Raw genomic sequence first — 6,967 nt, 5'->3', positions numbered from 1 at the left:
AATTGTTGAGACATTGAATACATTTCTTTGAGAATTATGAAAGTTTTGGAATATTGTTTTAGGGTTGGTTTGAGATGTTCTAAAAAAGTGTACTTTTTGACTTATTGGCTTATATGGGTTGGGTTTGGGTTGGGTTTGATGTGATGTGTTAGAGAAGTGATGTGACTTAAATAAGATAGTGACTTTTTGACTTTTTGTATTATTTAAGTTATGCCAAACTTAGCCTTAGTTATGCTCTAGTGTTGTCATTTATGGAATAATATGATAGAGATAATTGTTTTGGCAATCGGTGGAGAATCGCATGTTTGTTGTAGAATTAATTGAAACCTTAGGGAAATGAAAACCATTTTCAATTCATGCATTGCATTATCATATTCATGTTTTTACTTATTGAATTTTGGAGAATTGGTATTGGAATTACTTGAATACCTTTTGGAAACTTGTTGAATTATTAAAATAAAAAATATGGTTAAATCCGGAATATGTAGAAAACATTTGAAAATTAAATCAAGTTTTCTTGAGGCTCTCGATGAAAGTCCAGAATCCCGCAAGGAGTTAGGTGTCCAATTACCCTTCTGGTTAATAGCTAGTAAATGTGGATTTTTGATAGTTCTAAATAGATTACTTGCAGACACATTGCCAAAAGATTTCCCGTATATTATTTATAGTTTAATAATTTGCCTTTTGAAATGATTGGAACTCACATTTTGAAAAGCTTCGCATCATTGCATTTATGAGAATGAAAAAAATAACGCTTTAACTTGAAATGACATCACTTGCATTTATGATTATACATGCACTTCTACAATAATATTTAAAGATCATACAAGAGAAATTAACAGGATTTCACTTTTTATTAAAAGTGTGATAAATTAGAATGATATTTTGATCACAATTAATTTAATTAAATGGGATAGCATTTATTTTTTTATCTCACCTATTAACAAGTGTGATTATATCTTTTTTTTAACCATAGTTTCTAAATAAAGTGCGATTATATATATATATATATATTTTTTAATCTTGTTTTTCTATAAAATCATCATTTTGTGTCCTCTTTGAATGAACACCTTCTTCTTTCCAAACTCTTCTTTTCCTCTTAACCCTCCATCTTAGACTCACCTCGCCTTTCACTCTCTCTCTCTCTCTCCGTTGCGATTTTACAGGCATGAGTTCGGAGGACCTTCGTGTTCACAACCAGTGATGATCTCTGTGATTGTGACCACCACTAGCAACTACAACCTCCACCGGCGACTGCGACTGCGACTGCGACCGAGACCATTTTGGAATTGTTGGATTAGATGACATTTTGGAGAAATTATTTTAATGAGTTTTTGTTATCTTATTTGATGGGTTCGATTTGATCCGTTTCATGTTGTGGTTCATTTCATAAACTTTATCTTTGTTTGGTTACTAAGAATTTGTGGGAAAAGAATGAAATTTTGGAATAGTTACATAAGATGATAGTTTAGAGAAATTACTTTGATGGGTTTTTCTGGTTTTGTTGATTCCACATATATGTTTATGTTGCTAATGGGTTTAATGACGGATTTGATTCATTTCATAAAGTTTGTCCCTGTTTGGTTACTGAGAATTTGTGGGAAAAGAAATGAAATTTTGGAATTGTAATAAAGAAGAATTGGGCATAAGCTACGGTGCAAAATTCTGTTCTCATCTTCATCTGCAGCACTTATATTAGTAACTTCATCTTATTAGGTTTAGTATTCTGTTTTTTTATTGTTTGAATGATGCAAAAATAGACTGAATTTACAATTGTTTTTCTAATCTTTTTGTTACCTTTCTTAAATTGAGGATCTGAGGTTTGTTGGCTTCTAATCTGAGGGCCAATGACGAGTCAAGTATTAGCATACCTTGACGTTAATGTGCATACAATTAACAAGAGTTTGAAACCTCTTAAATTATGTTTTCATTTTGACAGTTATTTGATTTTTTTATTTTATTTTTTATTACAGGAAAAACATGTCAAGGCTGACATGGATAGCAGCTTGCGAAGCATTTCTTTGTGGATTACTTGGGTAAGCTGCATTTATTCTGTAATCAAGCAACTACTGTAATCTGATATGGGTAGTATTGGTTTTAACCTTAGCAACCTTTGCTACTGCCACGACCAATCTTGCTCCAACCATCACCTTTATTTTGGCTCTCTGTTTTATGTGCATTTTATTTTCTGTTATTCTTTTAAGGGTTGTTATATATAAGTAAATGAATTTTTGTTATCCTCATAAATGAAGATAATCACTAAGAATAGGATTATCATCTCTTTTGGTTTATATGAGCACTTAATTACTTTTAGTTGATGTAATTGTTGGTTAATTTATTTAGTTATTTATTTATTTACCTCTAACTTTGTAATTATTTTTAAATTTAGTTAAAAAATAGGGAGTAAAAGGGTGAAATTTGTAAACTACTGCTAAACTTTCTCAATTTTTTTTCTTGTATACTTGTGAACCTTTTTACATTGTCCTTGCAACATTTATTATGAAAAAGCCACTGATTTCAATATGGGAATATAGCAAAACATATTTGAGAACTAGGTTATTTCAGAAAAACAAAATACATGAACATAGTTTGGATTTTTTTCTTTCAAATTCACCTTTAAACATTGAATAAAACAAAAGTATGTGAAGTATAGTTTTTGACCTTGTGCACTCAAGCTATTAACTATCTCTATCTTTTGATAAGTAAGATTGCGTGTGTTGAATTTTGACCTCACAACCAAATCGGATCTCTTTACCGAGATCCTAGAAACTAAGCTGTAGAGCACGTGCGGAAATAGAGAAACCCAACACCTGCACACAAGAAGACAACAAGACTGGTGGCTCGTCCAACCGGGGGCACTTCAACGATCAAATCAGTCAACAATCTTTCAAAGATATTGGCACAAATAAACACACTAGTTCAGAACGTATCTTAGACCCACGGGGGTGCCTTCTTTATATAGCGATTAGTGTCTTACTTCCCTTAGAAGTCTTACTTCATAAAACTCTATCCTTTACAAGGATATCACTTATCCAAGACGCCTCCTATTCAAATTAGGATCAACTCTCTCAAGAGTCCAACCTTACCCAAACAAGTAGTCTGATATCAATTAGGTCTCTTGTCCTCTATCCAAATATCTCATATTCCGATATAATCACATCGTATCTCGGCAGCCTGGATCACCCATGTGGCACCTCAGCCAACAACCTAGGCCACGTGGACAACCCTAAAATTATGTCCTCATAGGTTAACATAGAATGGTAGAACACAAGGACAGAGATGGGAATGTTATGTTAAATTTTATTGTGTATTGGATATATGATTATGGTTTTGAATCAAGTGCTAACTATGATATTATTAGTTACAAACCCAAGCATTTCTCTGGTCTGCAGTGGTGGTGGGAGAGAGTCAATATGTTTAGGGCTCAGGCTCATTAACATGCAGGTACGCCATGCCCTAAGAACTTCTTGGCCACTTAGAATTACTTGCTTTTGTTGAATATTTCTGCTTTAGTTTGCGTTACATGTGCATCATTAGATCAAACCAAATTTGAAGCCTAGGAATTACAGATTTATTTGCTAGATTAGAAAAGTAGTCATACATTTAAAAAATGTTTGCATTTGAATTATGATATGGCATTTATTGTTTGTTGTGTACTCATATGTGTATGATACTTGCAGATATACAGCAATTGCATGCCTCTATTTTTTATTTTATTCTCTTTTATATATTTCATCTGCAAGTTGATAGCTCTAATCTATTAAACTGTATTAACACTCCATTTATCTCATCTGGTCCTAAGTCAATGGATAATTTATCAAGAATTTTCTATTTTTTCTCATCTATCCAGTTGATGTATCTGTGATGATGTTATCTTGCATTTAATTTCAAGTCTAGTTGATTAATTCAAACTCTTATCAATCCTATGAACTTTTTAGTTTTTCTTTTTTCTTTCAATTTTTGCTTTCTTTAATTTTGAACAAATGAGTAAATTTATTTCTATGAATCTAGCGGCCTCTGAACTAATTTATGTTTTCATTATTCAGGTTAGAAATTGTTTGGAGAGATGCAAAATATGGTCAAAGAACACAGAACATTCAAGAACTTTAAGTTCTCCTTAAGTTTTTTCAATTTTTTTAATGAGATTTTTGTTGTGTAGTCACAGTAAAAAAAATATTTTATTCCTTAACTTTCTTTGTATATATTTTTTCAATATTCAACTTTTATCTATGAAATATATGAGGTTATTAACTATTCATTGATTCAAAAGATAGTTAATAAATAGGTGTATTAGACATTCTTCAAATGTGTATAAATAATATTTGATTATGTCACATTTTGTGGTCTGAGACTTTTTTATTTTGCATGCACTAATCGTGATGAAAAATGCATATAAATGTGATTTTTTTAAGTTCAATTTCAGGTTTTATTAGTTATTAATCACGGTTAAAGTCCATGATCTAAATGTTTATTATTACAGTCAAAACACTTGATGGAATTATCTTTTAATCAAGTGTGATTGAAAATGACTCTTGACAATCACTTGGAAAGTTCATGCTTTGACCCAAAAAAAAGTGATTAAATAACATATATTACGATTAATAGCTGTGATGTTTTTATGATTTTGTAGTATGCTAAGCTTATATACTTCTGCAATATTATTTTTAGTGGACAATTGTGCTCATTCCTTCATGAAAAACCATTTTTAGGTACAGGTAAGATGTTACCACCTCGTTGAAAGCTAGAGATTGACATTTTGGTGCAAGAAGGCTCTTTATTTTGTTGTTGATGTGTATAGCTTTTGAACTTACTAGTATGGATCGAAAACCACCTTTTGTTGTAACAAGGTTTCAACCTTGAAAGATGTAAGCTCATTTGGCATTTACTTGCTATTTATATTATTGCAATAGCTTTCTTCATATGCTATAAATTCAGGCTATGAAGGTTGTAAATGTATCAATACATGGGAATCTTTTGTAACTCTTATGTTTCAAAGTGATGAAATGAAAGGAAGACAGGTTTATTTTAATTATGGTGAATCTTGTTTATTTTATTTTGATTAACAGTAATTAAATTCATTATCATCCCTTTCTTAGATATCGAAAAGGGAGGATAATGAGTTTAATCAGTGTTAATCAAAATCATAGAAATTGGTGCATTACAGTTCACTATGTATATAATTAGCGGTCTGCACACATTAATGTATGTACAATTCGAAAAAATATATATAGTATAAAAATAATAATGAAGAGGAATGCACACATAATATGTGTAATATGTGTTTCTCAAGTGAGAAAGGCTGTGGTTTTTTTTTTTTTTTTTTTTTTTTTTTAGAGGGATTTACGCGTAGGTCCTAATAGGTAGATTCATTGTTCAATAGGTTCTGTGAGAAACAATGACGTTTTCCAATAAACACTAATTGTTAATTTTCAACGACAATTTAAAAATTGTCACAAAAAATGTCACAAATTATAAGTTTTAGCGAAAGTTTAAAAAAATGTCATAAAAAAGTGTCACTAATTTTCAATTTTCAGACTATTTGAAAAATTCGTACAGAAAAACGTCACTAATTGTAAGTTTTAGTGACAATTTATAAAAATCGTTTTAAAAAAAAGTCACTAATTATCAAATTTTAGCAATATATGTAAAAAATTGTCACAAAAAATTATTTTTAACGACGATTTTACTAAGACTTATTTTTAATAGGACTTGATAGAAATTAACTCCAACTATTAAAACATATTGATAGTTTATATATATATATATATATATATTTACCAAATCTATTATCTCAGTTTCAAGTCTCAGCCTTCTTTGATATAATTTAACACAAGGTTGGTGACCTATTGGTCAGCAAACACAAACACGATCCTATCGTGCTTCTCTAACAATACATCTACGAAACCTCATTCATCCGATGTCTGAAAAAACAATTGGATGATCAAATCTTACTCTCAGAGAGTTACCTTAGGCCTCGTTTGGCATAACCTATATAATTCATCTTTTTTACATTACATCACATCACCTCTCTACTTTTCTGCACATCTTTTCATAAAAAGACAAAAAATACACTTTTTTAGAATACCCCAAACCAACTCTTAATGTTATAAAAGGATAACAAAGCAGCAGGCCAGGTAGACACATAGACACATCAAAACCAATAGACTCTTTCATTCATTTCCTTCCTCTATCCGATCAAATTCTAACTTCATTGTCGAGGGACTCTCTCGACCAATATCAAGTCGGGAAAGCCTCTAATGCTGTGTTTGGTTGAGAAATTTATAAAAGAATTTGAAAAGGAAAACGGAGAAAGTGTGTGAAATTATATGAAATGTAGATATATTTTATTCACATTTCACCTATCTTTTTCTTTTTCCTCTCTAAATCCTTTTCCAAATCTCTCAAATAAACATAACGCAATAGTCTTAGGCTTGGTTTGGGAAGTGGGTTGGCTTTTTGGCTTTTTTGACTATTTTAGCCTGGGCTTAAAAGCTTGGTTCGGGAAGGATTTTTTGGCTTTTTGATTTTTTTGAGTTTTTTTGTGAGAGAAGAATGTAATGATTATGGGTTGGATGTGATGTTTTGTTTGTTATGGCTAAAATATCCTATTTTATTTTTTGTGACTAAAATAATCAAAAAAACCTGTAAACCCACTTGCCAAATTTGCTTTACAGGATAGGACAAAACTTGGGCATAATATCTCAATATCCACTGGTGGAGACAAATATACCTTTCATGGTATCAATTTTTAATTTGTTATATATTTAAACACGTAGAGCCGAACTCGCTTTTCAGGTCATTGTCATCAATGTAGAGGTATTAATTATAGGTTAAATATATATAGTTTAACAATAACTAGAATTACAAATTCGTGTTCGGCTTGTTTATTTATCGAGCCCGATCTTGGCTTAAGAATTAATCTAATTCATGCACAGCTTGAAACTTAGTCATGAATTTTTTTAATTAT

The 6,967-nt window shown here is 30.8% G+C and overlaps 1 long non-coding RNA gene across 1 annotated transcript; it reads left to right on the top strand.

Moving 5' to 3' along the window:
- The first annotated feature begins 1,032 nt into the window (after positions 1 to 1,032).
- Positions 1,033 to 5,029, top strand: LOC145801201 (uncharacterized). The gene is made up of 3 exons (XR_014342301.1): positions 1,033 to 2,036; positions 3,393 to 3,444; positions 4,710 to 5,029. It is a non-coding gene; the product is annotated as an uncharacterized LOC145801201 (long non-coding RNA).
- Positions 5,030 to 6,967: the final 1,938 nt, after the last annotated feature.

This window comes from Camellia sinensis, chromosome 10, assembly GCF_055761805.1.
Source record: "Camellia sinensis isolate YWXY chromosome 10, ASM5576180v1, whole genome shotgun sequence".
Lineage (NCBI taxonomy): Eukaryota > Viridiplantae > Streptophyta > Magnoliopsida > Ericales > Theaceae > Camellia > Camellia sinensis.
The sequence above is the reverse complement of the archived record's forward strand: the minus strand, read 5'-3'. Positions and strand labels throughout refer to the sequence as shown.